Source organism: Falco rusticolus, chromosome 4, assembly GCF_015220075.1.
Source record: "Falco rusticolus isolate bFalRus1 chromosome 4, bFalRus1.pri, whole genome shotgun sequence".
Classification (NCBI taxonomy): domain Eukaryota; kingdom Metazoa; phylum Chordata; class Aves; order Falconiformes; family Falconidae; genus Falco; species Falco rusticolus.
In genome coordinates, this window is record NC_051190.1 from 45,389,796 (window position 1) to 45,404,988 (window position 15,193).

Below are 15,193 nucleotides of genomic sequence, written 5' to 3' on the forward strand. Positions count from 1 at the left end.
TCGGCTGTGTTTGTGCCAGCAGATCGAGGGAGGTGATCCCTCCCCTCTGCTCAGCACTGGTGAGGCCACGCCTGGTGTGCTGTGCCCAGTTCTGGGCTCCTCAGTACAAGAGAGACATGGGCACACTCGAGAGAGTCCAACAAAGGGCTACAAAGATGATGAAGAGACTGGAGTATCTCTCATGAAGTAAGGCTGGAAGACCTGGGACCGTTCACCCTGGAGGAGAGAAGGCTCAGGGGGATCTTATCAATGTATACCTGAAGGGAGGGTCTAAAGAAGACAGTGTCAGACCCTTCTCAGTGTTGCCCAATAACCAGATGAGAGGTGGTGGACACAGACTGAAGTAGCAGGAAATTCTTCTTAAGCGTAAGAAAAGGGTTTTTAACTGCAAGGCAGACCGAACACTAGGTTGCCCAAAGAGGTTGTGGGGTCTCCATCCTTGGAGATATTCAAAAGGTGACTGGACAAGGTGCTGAGCAACCCGCCATGGTTGACTCTGCTTTCAGCAGGGGGGTTGGACTGGGTGACCTCCAGAGGTCCCTGCCAACCTCAGCCATGCTGTGATCCCCCCATCTGCTGCTGATGTGCTGTGAGGCAAGGCTTTACAGACAGCACTGACACACCCTGTCCCTGACAGCGTCCTGGAGCTAATTTATATGTATAATTAGTACAGGGCTATGGTCTGGTTCCCCACTCTTCTCTCACCCTCTAACCCCTGCACACCACTCTTGCACCACACTGCAAGATAAACAAGATGCTGCTACTTCATGGAAATGGCCAACTGCTGTTTGTGGCTATTGGACAGATCATGAGGACCCCGGGGTGTCTCAGCAGAGGAGGAGCTGTCAGTCAAGTGGATCCGCTGTGAGATGCTTCTCTGGGACAAGGAAGGTCCTGGCCACTGGCAGGATATGGCATTACAGGGCACTCTTCCCACGGTGTGTGGGGTTGGAGAAAGTAAATGAAAAGTTCATGTGAAGACTTTATCTGCCTTCTGCCCTGCCCTGCCCCAGCAGTCAGTCCATGCCCTGCTCCCTGTGTGCCAGCATGGCTTTCTGATTGTTAATGTGCCCAAGAGATTTCAGCCGATTATCACATAACCAGCCCCACGGCAGGCAAAGCACCATGCGGACAGTGCAGCAGAGGAGAGCTCCAGTCCCCAGGGTTTCAGGCTCTTGCCTGGGACAAACCCAGTTGTCACTGCTCAGAACAAATGGATGGGAGGCAATGACTGAAATGCTGGTGCTTTACCTCACTGTCCCACTATTGCTAATGTCTGCATAGAAGAACACACAAGGGGTTAATCTAATTAGTCAGGTTTACTCCTGGGACTGACAGAAGGCAGCCAAATTAGAAATGCCCACCGCAAAGCCTCTCCCAGGTTTACCAGCCTCTGGGGACTGAGGGAAGAGTGGCAACGCAATCCCAGAGCGGCGGTGCTTGGGACAGCGTGTACGGTCACACCGCTGCCATGGGCATGAGCGTGGCACTCGGGCAAGCCTTGCTGCTAACAGGATGACACTGGGAAAGCGTGTCAGGCAGGCGTCCCCCCTCGACAGCCGCTACCCCAGGCCCCCTCTTCCCTCTGCTAACACAATTTTTTTCTGTTGTTGTTGCTGAAAGCCAGCCAGCAACTGTGAAATAATCAGCACTTTCAAGCCCACTGTTTCTCTTGTCTCCAAGGAAACCCTGCTACTATGTTCAGCATCAAAACCAGGAGGGTTTTCAAGGAGGGAAGTCTCCACAGGTAGCAGAAGGGAAGCGCCCTAAGGCTGAGCAGAGGGAGGAATCTCTGCAGGAGAGGGGTTGGAAAGAGGTTTGCACAAGCTAGGCAGGTACGGAGGGGCAAGGCAAGGGGCTGCTGAGACAGCTGTACTAGCCTTTCCAAGGTGGACAGCTTCTGGTGCTGGGTCACCTAGTGAGTGGGCAGAAGTTACAGAGCCCATCCTTGCGTGGAGGGAGGGAAGGCTCAGTGTTTGCAAGGAAGGGATGTGCCAGGCTGTTCAAGAGAAGGCAGGCAGGGCCATGCTTCTCCCGCAGGACTCTGCTCTGGGGCCTGACAATCGCAGTTAGCAGCTATCAATTCCTACACTTGCTTTTGGGCAGATCATTGGCACTCCAGGGTAGGAAGCTACAGCCCCTCCACCACCAGCTGGATGGGTGCTTTGCATGGACAGCAAAGTGGATTTCTGCATTCCTGCCTCACTTTCCCTCAACAGCAGCTCAGTGCCTGTGGTCAGGAGCATTGAATCCAGCCACTGTGCCAACAGCTGGGTTTTTTCAGTCCCGACAACCAGGATAGAGAGGGATTACAAACCCCCTGGCTGGAGGCATCCTCACCCCTCACACTGTTGGATCTTTCGCAGCCTGGCCCATTGCTTGCCCTTGGGAAGGGAAGTGTGAGCTGAAAGCAACACTGCCAAAGCGCCTGTGCTGAAAATTTCCATTGCCAAGCCCAACTGGGGTGAACTCAGCTATCTTTGTGTTGCTATAGCAGCCCCTGGCAGGGCTTTGCTCAATGATGTGCTAGGGCATCTCCATTTCCCACTCACTATCTGGCAGCCAGCTCCCTCCCAGCCAACTCCTGCCATGACAATGGACCCCAGAGGAGATCAGATCTGCCGAGGGTTCAGCCACTGACCCAGCTAAGCTCTACAGCGACAAGGTGATCGCCAGCTGATCAGCTGCTTTGGGGCCTAAGTCTGGTACTGGGAGGACAAACGCTGCTTTCCCCACTGCTCCCTACTCATGCTAAGATCCTGTGATAAGCTCAGCTTGCTCTAGCTGCCCACCAGGCATTTCACCCCAGCCCAGAACATACAGTCCCACTTTTAAAGCACTCCCTGCTGGGCAGTCCCCTGTCCTGAAGCAGGGTGAGAGCTGTCCCTGCTGCTCTCTCACGCATATGCCCAAGGAAATCTCCTGCCATCCTCCTGTCCTGCTTCAGCCCCTAGACCTGGCACTGCTCTTATTCATGCATTCAGATTTGCTGACAAAACCACTCACCTGGAACAAGTGCCAGTCGTCAAGCAGGAAGGGCAGCACGTCTTTTTCGTCTTGGGGGATTATTCTGAGTTGTTTCGTTCTTTAATTCTTTAAAGTCAAAGGCAGGATGCAGGATTTTCTCCTTAGAAAGGTACAGCGTTAGCAGAGAGCTCTGAGCAGTACCTCCTGAGAGAGGAAAGGAAGACAGTAATATGCTCAGGATACATAGCAGTAGGGGCTGGGGGAGTGGCATGTAGGAGGAGACTGAAAAAATCTTCTATGATTGCAGGAGACCAGAGGACAGAAAGCACCTGTCACCACGATGTTGCGTATAGCCCACACTGGATTTAACACTACCTGTGTTTTTGCACTTTCTTCTGCCTCCTCACACAAGCTGCAAAGAGCATTATCAGGAACAGAGAGCAGGGCAAGCTGTCAAATGAGAACCAGATCTCATCCCCATCCCACTCCTGCCCCTTAGTCTATTCCTTCCACGAGGGTGACTACCTGCAGAAATCCATCCAGCAGCAACAGCTGGATACCCTGAACGGGCCGGTCCTTCGCCGGTCCAGTCTAAGCAGGACCGCAGAGATCCAGACACACCCCTGTGTCCAGAGCAGCCTGTGGGGACGGACATGTGTCTGTGCCCCGGCCGAATCGCTGTGATGTCCTGTTGGTGTATTAGGCAAGTCACAAGGAGGAATCAATTCACTGAGTGTGCAAAGAAAATAAATCAGCAATATGGTCCATCAGGGAGCCAGGCTCTGCTTTCAAGGAAGCAGGAGAAAATTCCAGTGTTCTTACTCGCTGATCTCTTAGGTATCGATTCCTGCCACAGTTTCTTTGATAGAAGTCCCACATTTCAAGATTTCCATTAATGCACTGTGCCAAAACCACAAGTCAGATTGCAGGTGTGAGCACCACACAGCCCGTGCTGGCCTCCGAACTGGGCAGAGTGAAAAATTATGTCTAAAACCCGAGGTCCAGCACCAAGGTTAGACCAGCACCTCTGTTTCTATTTCTACCAGGTATATGACTTACAGGGGACATGTCAGTTGTTTCCTGACATTAGCCTTCTCCTTAATTCAGGTGGCACTGGTGCAGGGACTTTGCTGCATACTCCCACTTCAGCACACAAACAGCGATGCATTGTGCCTGCCGCTAGAACTTGCCATGGAGTTTGAATTCATCCAGCAAGGGGTAGGTCAAAGCCAAAGTGTCAGGCTCATCTGATGGAGAGTTCTGGAACTGCAATCCCTCCCCTCCCCCCCCTCCGAGCCCTGTGTCCCTATCAGACTCTGTAGGAAAAGGAGAGCCAAACCTCTTCAGCCCAGGTTACGGAGAGCAGCTCCCAACACCAAAGGGCTTTTTGCCAACAGTAGTCATAGAATCAAAGAGTCATTTAGGTGGAAAAAGAAAAATGATCTTAAAGGTCATTGAGTCCAGGACAGTGATTAGATGTGACTTTGCTGGATGGGCCGTTTGGAGCCCAGGGTCTTGACTATCTCTGTCATCACCCCTTGTTTTAACTTGCTCCATCTGCCAGATCAGCATGGGCACGGGCCATTGCTGCATCAGGGGACAAGGACACACTGTCTGCACCCAACACGTTGCTCGATCTTCACACAGCTTGGTTGCCCACATGTAAGTGGAGGAAATGGCACTAACCTTCCTGAGGAAGGCTGCACAAGTCCTGTGAGGTCTTGGGTCACACGTGTCAGCTGGCGCCTGGAAACCCAAGCCCTGTACCCTGCAAAGTCACAGTCATCTTTCCAGCAAATTGCCTATTGGAATGGGCTACACAAATAGATAATTTTATTCCAAAATGAATGTCTGTGGTTACAGGGAATAGGCTCCAGCCCTCTGCTTGCACCACGCACCCAAAACACTCCTGCAGAAGTGTGGCTGAGAGCCAGTCCAGCCAGAGGAGTAAAAAGAGGTGGATCATCACAGTGCGGCCCTGTACACAGCTGATCTCCTCTGCTGGGTCCACAACATCGGCTGCTGGCAGGGGAGCTGCAGCAAAAGGACATCTGTTATTCCTCGTGCCCCTGCTTCTCTCAGTGGCTTAACCAGCAGCTTTTCTTACAGCAGGGTAGCCTGCCAGCGGTCTACTGGATGCTCGGTGACCTGCAACAAGGAGCACTCTTCGCCTGGTGCTACCCGGAGAGGGGCAGAGCTGCCACCCCACAGCCCTGTGCGCTTCTCCCTGAACCTACCCTGGGGAGAAATGGTTGGCTAACAGTGAATAATTGTCCTTGCCCACTTACTCTGCCTGAAGTTCAGCTTGGCTGCTAGGATCTGTGCTAATTCCTACCCAGTTTTCCAATCCCCAGGTTAACACACCCCTAGGCCTTTTTTAGCCATAAACTGACAGTGATGAACACTTTAAACTTTCTCCTTCAGCAGCTTCTCCCATGTTTCATTTTGACTTACACCTGTGGCAGTTTCCAGACACCTTTGAGTTATTAAATAGGACACAGAGCAGCAGTCTGAAGCTATGGAGGAGGTGAAGAGCTCTGCTCCCTCAGGATGGAGGTGCCTGATGTCCAGGCAGAGTCTTTCCAGGGTGGAGCAATCCCTGGGGCACAGCCCCCATGGTGAACTAACTCCCCAAAGCCTCCCCCCTCTCCACAATTGCCAGGCACCTTTGATCATCCACATCGCACAGAGGCCACGTGATACTGCGACTTATCAACAGCAAAGGGAACTCACGATGCCACCCTTGCGAGAGGCAATAAGGCATGACAACTGCACCTCGTGTCACTTAGTCACCTTATCAAGGATCCTCTGATGCTATCCTTGCACAGATGTTTGAAGATGAAGTAAGGGCTTGTTGGGAAACAGCCTGGAATAGCTTTCTCAAGTCAGCTCCTGGCAACTTTCTCCACAAAGCACCTTTCAGAATTATTTATGCTAGTCTCACAAGTAGACTAAAAAATGTTACATAGGGACAGGGCAGTTTGTTTTGCACCCATTCCCTCTTTAAACATGCCCTCAGTCTGTATCTGCTGAGCTTGGAAAGATCTTGGTCCTAAACAAGTGAAGTTCTTGGCAAAGGACTCCTGAGACTGATTTCTACAGAGGGCTTGTGTGTCCAAAGAAGGGGTTTGCAGGTCCAGTAGAACACCTACTTCTTTATCATCTTTTTCTTTAAGAAAACAGATATCAATTATCAGATCTTTAAAAAGCAGAACACTTTAAAGATAGGCTAAGTGTTGATTCATAACATAACAATAAGGAAAAAGCCCACACATGAATCTCTGTTAGCACAGAGTTATGGCCAGCTGCAACAAGGCTTTTCCCCCCCATCCCAGGTTAACTCCAACAAGCAGATCCCACGCCTTGCCCCAGCACAGCCACCAGCCCCCACGAGGTTTCAAAGGTTCATCTCCTGCCCGCGCTGTTTCTCCATCCCCTTCAGGCCAGCCCACCCTGCTTCTTGCCTCTGCTGCGTCTGGATTCTTCCTTCTCCCGGCTCCCCTGCCAGCCAGCCTCTCCTCATCCCAGCCCCCTGCTTCTCCCAGGGCCTCTCCTACATCCAGGGCACACTCGCTCTGCTCACTCTACTTCCAGGTCTCTCTCCATCCAGAACTCCTCTCCATACAGTCCTCAGAGCTATTTAACTACTCAGCAGGAACCAGCCACAGCTGTGCATTATCCACATCAACCAACCCTCCACCCCTGAAGCCAGCCCACAGTTGTACATTATCGATGTTAATTAACCTGCCTTCATTCCTCTAGAATTTCTCTACAGCCCTGTCACCTGAACAAGCGGGTGGCTGGGGGATGTCTGTGAACCATCCTCGCCTCCATGTGTCATAGGAACAGGGTTGTTTTCTGCTGGAGTGCAGAAAGCCTCTGGGGTATTCCCAGTTGCCAATTGTCATGGGGAAAGATGTGATTTTCTGGTATGTTAAGCAATTCGTCAACCCTTCCTTCCCTGGATTTTGCAATTCTGTAGTCTTGTTCTCCTTGTTACAGTAACCTTAATTTGGGGGTTGGGATTAATTTTGTATCCTGCACTGCCGGTTTGGCCCAGGGAGCAGAGTCCAATTATGCAGCTGCGACCTTCATTCCAAGTTAGCAGAGTTTCTGCAAATGAATCTCCTTCGTGTTTCACAGAGCTGCTCAAATAATGGAATTTCCTTCCTATGGGAAATGCCAATGTTTCAACATTTATTTTTGCCCTATTTTGGAACAAAAAGTCAAAATTTCAACTCTTGCAACAAATGAAGTTCAGGGAAATTCAGAAATGTGAGGAAATGTTTTGGTTTGGATCAAACTGATGTAAATCTGCTCCTACCTGAGCTGCAATATTTCTTCATGTGGGTGCCTCTCATGATATTTCTGTTGCAGTGTCCCCCTGCAGCTGGGCTGCTATGGTGCATCAGCCTCGAGGGAGAGCAAAGGCCAAGGAGAACAGGGCCAGGAGGGCTAAAAGAGAAAGAGCCCGCGGTGCAGTTCTCACTGACAGCACCTGCCCGGACATACTGGTTAGAATTTCTGATGCGACAACGGAACAAAGAAAGAGATAGTTAAAAACCAGTATATCTGATGACAAAAATTATTACCCCAGATTTTTGACTGGGTAGTTTCAAGTGATGAGTGAGACAAACCGTTGTGAGCTCCTGAAGCTTCTGTTGTTCAAAACGGCCCTCATTTTCTCCTTGGCTCTGCAGAAAATGAAATGTCTGAGCTGGCAATTAATTACTTCACAGGAATGGCTCGTGTGGCTTTCCAAAAACAACATGAGACTTTCTTTTGGGCACCCTGTACTAGTGAGTTGTACAAACTGGAGAAAGTCAAAAAACCATGCTGTTGTTTCAAGTAGCTCAGTCTGATACTACTGTGGGCTAAGTCTGCCTTCTCTGAGCTGGGAAAACAGGATGGAAATGATTTACTTCTGCTGCTCTGATGATATATTTGTCCAAATTTAACTCGGCCCATTTTCTTTGGCGTTCTCTGCATGATATTACCATCGGCATTGTGCTCTTCCCCAACAGCTCCCAACGCTGTATATGTGTAAATGTATTACAAGGACAAAAGGGACCAATTCTGATGCTAGTCTGACCTCCTTTTTCAGGACAGGAATAGCCCTGTGTTAATTAATTTTCTTTTAAGTAGAATATACTATTTAGAAAAATTTCTGAACCTCCATCACTCTTTTCTGGTGTGATGAATTCACCACAATTCCAGGCAAATTATGTAAGCCTGGGTCTACCTGACCCTAGAAATTGTGCGTGAGGAAGAGGCAGTCAGCTGCTGCTGCAGAGGAGCTGAACTGGACTTACTGGTGTTAGTGGCAATACTGACATGGACAAACCAAAAAGCTGTAGGTTAGTCGGTGTGGATATGCAAACACTCATGCATACAGCACCTGCAGACACAGCCTGAGAGGCCAAAATGCAAATGAGAACTGGCATCTGAAAAGCTTAATCAAGGTGGATGATCCTGCAGCAGTCACTGGGACAGCAGCACCTCCAGGTTTTTTCTAGATGCCCCCTCAAATCATCGCTTCCCTCGGCATAAATTCATGTGCTTCCTCCTCTTCTCTTCCCAAGTGAGGTCTTAGGCTACAGACTGAGGTGGTGTGTTGGCTTCCAGGGTCTGACTTTGCAATTTGCTTTCCATTAGGAGTCTATCCAGTTATTCAATGGCTTTCTGGAAGGAGAATCCAAAACTACAGGACTTCAGGGAAAGGAAAGCGCTAGAGGAAATCTGCACTCTTGGCTTTCCTTCACTGAATTACAAAATCCCCTAAAAGCAGCTGCTTTCAGCCACTCCTGATGGACTTTGTTTTTCATTCTCTCAAGTTCTCTCTAGGAGAAGCATGATCTGCCTCTCTTTTCTTGAGACATTTATTTCACTCTTTTAATGACCCTTCTGACATATTTCTTAGGCTCCTAATTTTGACAAAACATCTGTTTGCCTTAGGGTAGAGCCTTGCCATAAGACCCCCACGTGGAAAATTCAAAGATTCCTGGATACAGCAGGAATCTTCCCATCTTCCCCACTGTGGAGCATCTCCTGGAAGCTGTATCAGAAAGGTACAGAATCTCATCTGAAGGACTGCAGGTGGTATTAAATGCATCTCCTCGCCTATCTGCCTTTGTAGTCAGGGAATCGTGTCTTATATCAGTCATGTTTAGCTATCTGCCTATCTTCGGATCGTATCCATTCAGCACAATCTTTGCCAGATCACTCTTTTATAAGTGTAGATACATTAATGCAGTCATAAGTCAATAAACCAGCTTTCACATTAACAGTTGACTCGATCGAGCTTCATAAGCTTTCTGCCTCCTGCTACATCTTCGATCACTTTGAAGCGTTTTGGGGAAGGTACGGCCTCCCCCTCCCCTTAACAGCTGTCAGAGCTGGTGTCTCAGGGACAGTTCTGCTCCATTCGGTGCAGCAGTAGGGTCTGCTGGGCACCCTTCACCCACCGGGACTGCCCAGATTTGGTGCCTGGGTCTCCCTGGCACATGCAGGCAGCGTGCACACACAGCAGGGGGCTGTGATTCCGGGGGTCTCTGTAAGCGTGGAGGGTGCTCTGAGCTGGCGCTCCCCTGCCAGCACGCAGCATAGCTGTGCAAGGGACCCCTTCTCCCTCTAACACCATCCTTGCTGAGTCTCCAGGCAGGGATTTCTCCCCATCCCCTGTCATGGATCGCAGAGCAGATGGGCGAAAGGGCAGCCCCCGACGCCTGTGGGTGTGGGGCTGAGCTGAGGCAGGGCCCAGGTCCTTGCACAGAGAAGCCTGGAGTGGTGCTGGCTGCGCGCTGTCAACAGCAGCAACGCAAACTGTCTCACAGCTCATTACAGAAACTGAGCCAAAGGGAAGGCACGTTCCCAGCTTATCAGGCCACCTCCTCTGTGAGCTCTCTGATCTACTTTTCCAGTGATTGTTCCTGACCCAGGAGAAGCCCCTGAGAAATCTCACAGTTCATAGCCTGCAGCTAAACGGGCATCCGCAAGCAGCCACGGCGGGGAGCCGGGAGCGTGGCACATGCAGTTGGACTAACCAGCTGGAAAATTCCACTCCTCTTCGTTGCAGCAGACCATGCTGAAGCGTTCGGGAAGCAAACCTTGCCAGCGGTGTGTTTATCTGCTCGCCAGGCTGCTGCTCCACGTTGCTGCTGTGAGTGGTGTCACATTTGCCAGGATACCTGCACTATCTGCTCAGCCCTCTTTTAGCACCGCGATACGAAGTAGCTCTGGAACAGCGTCCTGCATACTTTGCTTCACAACATATTTTTTTTAGCACAGCTGACAGTCAACACAGAGTGACACGAAGGGTGAGTATCCGGAACAGAGATGCCGGCAGAGCTGACCTCTCCTCCCGCGCTGGCTAAGCTGAGCACAAGAACCCAGTTCCTCTGATACTTTCACTCCTTGCACCTCTGCTAAGTGATCAGCTCCAGACAACCTCTCCTCACCCCAGTTTAACTCAAAACCTGCTCACTTGCATAAAATTGGTTAAACAACTTGCAGCCTACAGTCCCTTCTTACTTAAAGACTATCAAACCATAAATGATAAAGTAATACTGATAAATGCTAGCCATTCAACGCTGAAGGAATCCTGACTGCCTGACGATCTGACAGCTTTCATGTGCCGCCAGCCCCCATTTCTCTCTCTCTCTGCTTTATTTGTGCACATTTTTCCCTTTTCTCGATGCATTCCCACCCACCCACACACTCTTACCTTCTGAATTTGCAGCTGTGCTTGCTGTAGGCTTGTTTAATCCCCTGTTAGGAGGTGAGAAAAGCCTGCAAGTGTCTGGGCAGAAAGCCTCATGCTACAATGTCACTCAGGTCACCAGCATGCACCCAGCGCTAACCAATGGGAATAAATCCCAAGGGAATTACACAGCTGTAAATCCTGGAAACTATGCTTCACACTTTGAATGTACTATTTCTAGTTCCCTTGCAATGCTATGCAATGAAATAATACAGAAACCTTTGGATTTAAGCAGCAAATAAAGAAATAAACATTATTCAGACTTTCCGCCCTAACACTCCTAAAACGTGGAATGTCTCATTGCACCCCGCTGCTACTGTTCATGGGAGGCACAAGAAAACACAGAGCAAGCGGCTCCACAGTTGTCCAAGGGGCTGAATGTCCACCTTGCAGCAGTAACATGCTCTTAGTGCTGACGAGGAGGGGAGGGAGGCACAGGCAAGAAGCACGCTCTGAAGGATTTGACTTAGCTACTCAGTAACAAGGTTATTTAATAAGGCTTCAATTCCATGATATGCTTCCCCTCGGACAGGTTTTGTAGATGCGTAAGTTTCATCCACGTTTAAAACATTGCCTTACAAAAAGGGTTGATGGGTGAGGTCTGTTAGCGCTTTCCAGGTCAGCTAATTTAAAATATGGAGTCAGAAGAGAGACTGAAATTTAAGGAAGTGATGCTTACTCAGTCTAACCAACATTTCCAGGCATCTAGCACAAAAGTTAATTCTTAAGTTCTGGTTAAAATGTGTAGCCTGCATAGCTGTGTTAGAAAATTGAAAGGCTAGACAGAAGTGACAGTTGGTGTCCTGCCTTTATTTACATGAAGCCCAAAAAGCAAAGCTGCTTCTCAAAGGTCAGAAGTGTGCGAGCTTCAGCTCACAAAACCTGGATTTGTGTAAACTTTGTAAGAATGAATTCTATCAGAGATATCCCATACCCTCATCACCTATTCCTGTGATGATGAGAAATGGAACAAAATCTTTGAAAACAAGAAATAAGAAAGAGTATTTGCAAGTCCCTTAGCACCTTTAAGGCTTCCCTGGGTCAGGAGTACTGCCCCCATTTGGGAATAATAAAGTTTTTACGCAAAATCCAGCAGCAACCTGAGTATTACCTTTACAGGGTGCTCACCATACCTTCACGCTGTGGACCTGGAGTGAAGCTGGAGTGGTAGGGGGGAGCACAGGTGGCTCAGGAACCAGCCTCTGCCTGCTTAGGTTGAACGACAGCATCTGCAAACCCCCAGCTGCAGAGTGAAGCCAGGCACCAAGCTTTGGAAGACGGAAAGAAATCCTTTGGAGAGGAGCAGTTAGCCACATGCATCACCTCCACGGCTTGCTCCTTATTCCTTCTTGTGCCTGTGACTCCTGCTGGCCCCACTCCCACCCCTCCAGCATCTGACCACTGCCCGGGGCCAGGCTTGGAGCCAGGGCTGGTACAAGCTGTGGCTGTGCATGGCTATCTCCTGGCCGTGCATGGTATCTCCTGGCCGTGCATGGCTATCTCCTGCCTGTGCATGGCTATCTCCTGGCCGTGCATGGTATCTCCTGGCCGTGCATGGCTATCTCCTGCCTGTGCATGGCTATCTCCTGGCCGTGCATGGTATCTCCTGGCCGTGCATGGCTATCTCCTGCCTGTGCATGGCTATCTCCTGGCCGTGCATGGCTATCTCCTGGCCGAGTGCTGTGCACAGGGAGTGCACAGTGAAAGCAGGCAGCTGGCAGGGCTCCGGCCCCCCTCGCTTGCTGCTGGGGGATGCTGGGCAATGGTGGCCAAGGGCAGCGGGAGCTGCTGGAGGCGAGAAGCAGAAAGGAGCCAGGAGGCCTGCAGTCAGGTCTTGCAATGCTGACAGCCGAGGGAGACAGAGCTTGTTCTGGCGATAAAATGGACTACAGCTGATAATAATGTTGTCTGCTGTTAATAACGAACCGTTTGCAAAGTTGAAACACAGGAGGACTTTCTCAGAGCACAGGGGCCTGCACTGGGGTCCCTGGGAAAGGCCAGAGGAGCTCCATCCCAAGCCCTGAATGCTACAGCTGGGACCTGCATCGCAGGCGTGGTGCCGATGCCGTGCTGATGCCGGTGATGCAGAGCTGCTCGCCGTGTGGCTGGTCCTGCATGGTGCTGTGTGGCATCCTGCAGATGCACTGGGAACGCGCCCTGGCCTGTTTAGGTGATCGACACAGCGCGGTGCTTATACACCCCCCACACCAATACGTAAGGGTGTTACTTATTTTTCTTTCAAGAGATTGACCACTAAGGCTGTGGTGAGATCCTTCTGGAAAGGTCTTGCTTGTCATCGGTGGAGACAAACAGCATGTCTGACCTCCAGCCAAGTGTCCCGTGCAAGTGTAAACAGTGTGCAGCAGCTGTGGCACAAGCTCCCATGCACAGTATCACAGGGTGCTGTGCGCATAAATGCTTTTCAGCAAACGTTCCTTTTCTCCTTGAGTCAAGAATGATCGTTTCCACGCCTACAGAGAACGGTGCCCTTAGAAAAATGCAAGAATAGTCTAAGATGCCAGCACTGTTTCAACAGAGAAATCACCTTTACTGTAATATGCCTTTGAGAAACAGCTTTATAGAGAAATGATTTTCTTCCCCTTGCCAAAATAATAAAAATCTTACTGTTTTGTTCATAGGCAGTTATAAATCTACCTCTTACAAAGCAAAGCTTAGAAGTGCCTGCTCATTCTGCGATGGACACATTCACTCACAAGAGCTATGAAAGACCTGGATTTAGGTCTCTGCTCCATCTCGGCAGGGTTTAAACCCAAGTTTTAGGGGTGTAATCTACCTAACAGGTAGATCTACCTAATCTAACTGGTAGATCATGGGGTGAATGCTCTGGGTCCCTTGCTGGGTCCAATCCACTTTGTGTACATACTGCGTGGTAAAGAAGAGCTGGAAGAGAACATTGTGGCAGGGCTGCAGGTGCCTGCAGGACACAGCACTCACCAAGCACGGATGAAGAAAGGCAAGCACGGATTTGTACACAATGGTCTTACTACTGGGGAAGCCACTGAGACCGTCCCAGTTTGACGGAACAATTGAAATTTTTTCTATCTTTCCTCACGGGTGGTGCTGTCCAGCTCTTGCTTTCTCTTGACTCTCCAGTTGTTCCACATCTTTTCTGAAGTCTGTGGCATTCAAACGGGGCTGCAGAACTCAAAGCAAAGCCTCTTAGGAATGGTGATTAGAACAGAAAGCTTGCTTTAGTTTGCTCACTGGCAGCATTTCACACCTCCTTAGGATACTTTTTTTGCAGTAGTGCCTCTTACAGACCACAGTGACAATCCTGTAATAAACTAGCAAGACTCAAGAATGTGCTAATTCTCAAAATCTGCAGTCCTTTCAGCAGGACAAGCAGAGAAAGCTGGGATGTTTTTGTGTCCAGTGTACACCAATTTGTCTGACTTTTACTATGCTTTGTATCACAGAGGCACCAACAAAACCAAGGATGTATAGGACAGGTAGAATGAATTGGGTGTAATGCTAGAGAGGTGGTGGGAGATCACCAGTCTTAATTGCTTCTCGGCTAATTTGCAGGAACCAGTTTCCACAGACCTGACCTCCGCTGAGTGAAAGCTGGTGAAGCGACCTGCCATGGTTACTCTGCACTTTTCATAGCCTGCCTTCGTTACAGTCACATCATTTGCAGCCCTTCTACCTCCATCAGGAGCACACACAGCAGGGAAGGGCTGCCTCAGTTATTCAGCAGCTTTGTACTTGTAAGTATTTCAGGCCAGTGAGGTATAAGGCAGTCAGCAATGCTGCTTTGCAGAGAAGAACAGTACCTGGGTGAGGTTCACCACTGCCCTGCATCTTACACACCTGATTCTCCATTTGAGATATTTCCTTTCTGGCTCTAGAGTTAAGCAAGCATCAGTGGCATGGCCCAGCTCTACATCATCTTTCAGAAACACACTTGATGTGGCTCTGATCTGCTTGGACCTTGAAGGACCCATGTGTGCCTCATCATTCTTATCAAAAGATGCCCCTTCTACTGCTTTAAACAAGAAAAGTTTGGCTACTGGAGACTGATACTGGATTTGTACAGAGTGTTGCTGTGAAACTCAACGTCAGGTTGTTCTGCAAAACTGAGGAAGGAGGCTGATAGTGCATTTTGGTCATGTTTATACCGAACTTTTAAAGTTCTAAAAGATTTTTGTTAAAAAAGACCAGTAAAAGTGTGTTCTCTTTGGGTTTCTTTTCTTCAAACCCCACTTTTTCATCTTTCAGGGAACGCTGTTGTACAGAGACAGTTGCTTTTGCGACTGAAAACTTGTGTCACCCCCCCTGGTGCTTCATCAGTGTGAATTTGCATGCTAGCGCTTAGCTTAGAAAAAGGGCGACTGACGTTGCTTTAGTTCGAGGTGGCACCCAGCCGACGCGGAGCAGAAGGAAACAGACCCAGATAAACTGGGTGGATAGTTCATCTCCAGCACGTGAAGTGACACCCACCTGCAC

At 49.6% G+C, this 15,193-nt stretch overlaps 1 protein-coding gene across 15 annotated transcripts in view; it reads right to left on the reverse strand.

Annotated features, from left to right (window-relative positions):
* Positions 1-12,175, reverse strand: part of LOC119147028 (excitatory amino acid transporter 4-like) — a 33,969-nt gene extending 21,794 nt beyond the window's left edge. For 12 of the 15 annotated variants that reach the window (XR_005103929.1, XR_005103928.1, XR_005103925.1 and 9 more), the window contains exons 1-2: positions 11,860-12,174; positions 3,007-3,171 (exon numbers count right to left, since the gene is read on the reverse strand). The gene's annotated coding sequence lies outside the window, so the exon portion shown is untranslated. Of the gene's footprint in view, positions 1-3,006; positions 3,172-11,837 lie in introns of all 15 variants that reach the window. The other 3 variants (XR_005103926.1, XR_005103931.1, XR_005103930.1) reach the window with 3 other exon arrangements.
* Positions 12,176-15,193: the final 3,018 nt, after the last annotated feature.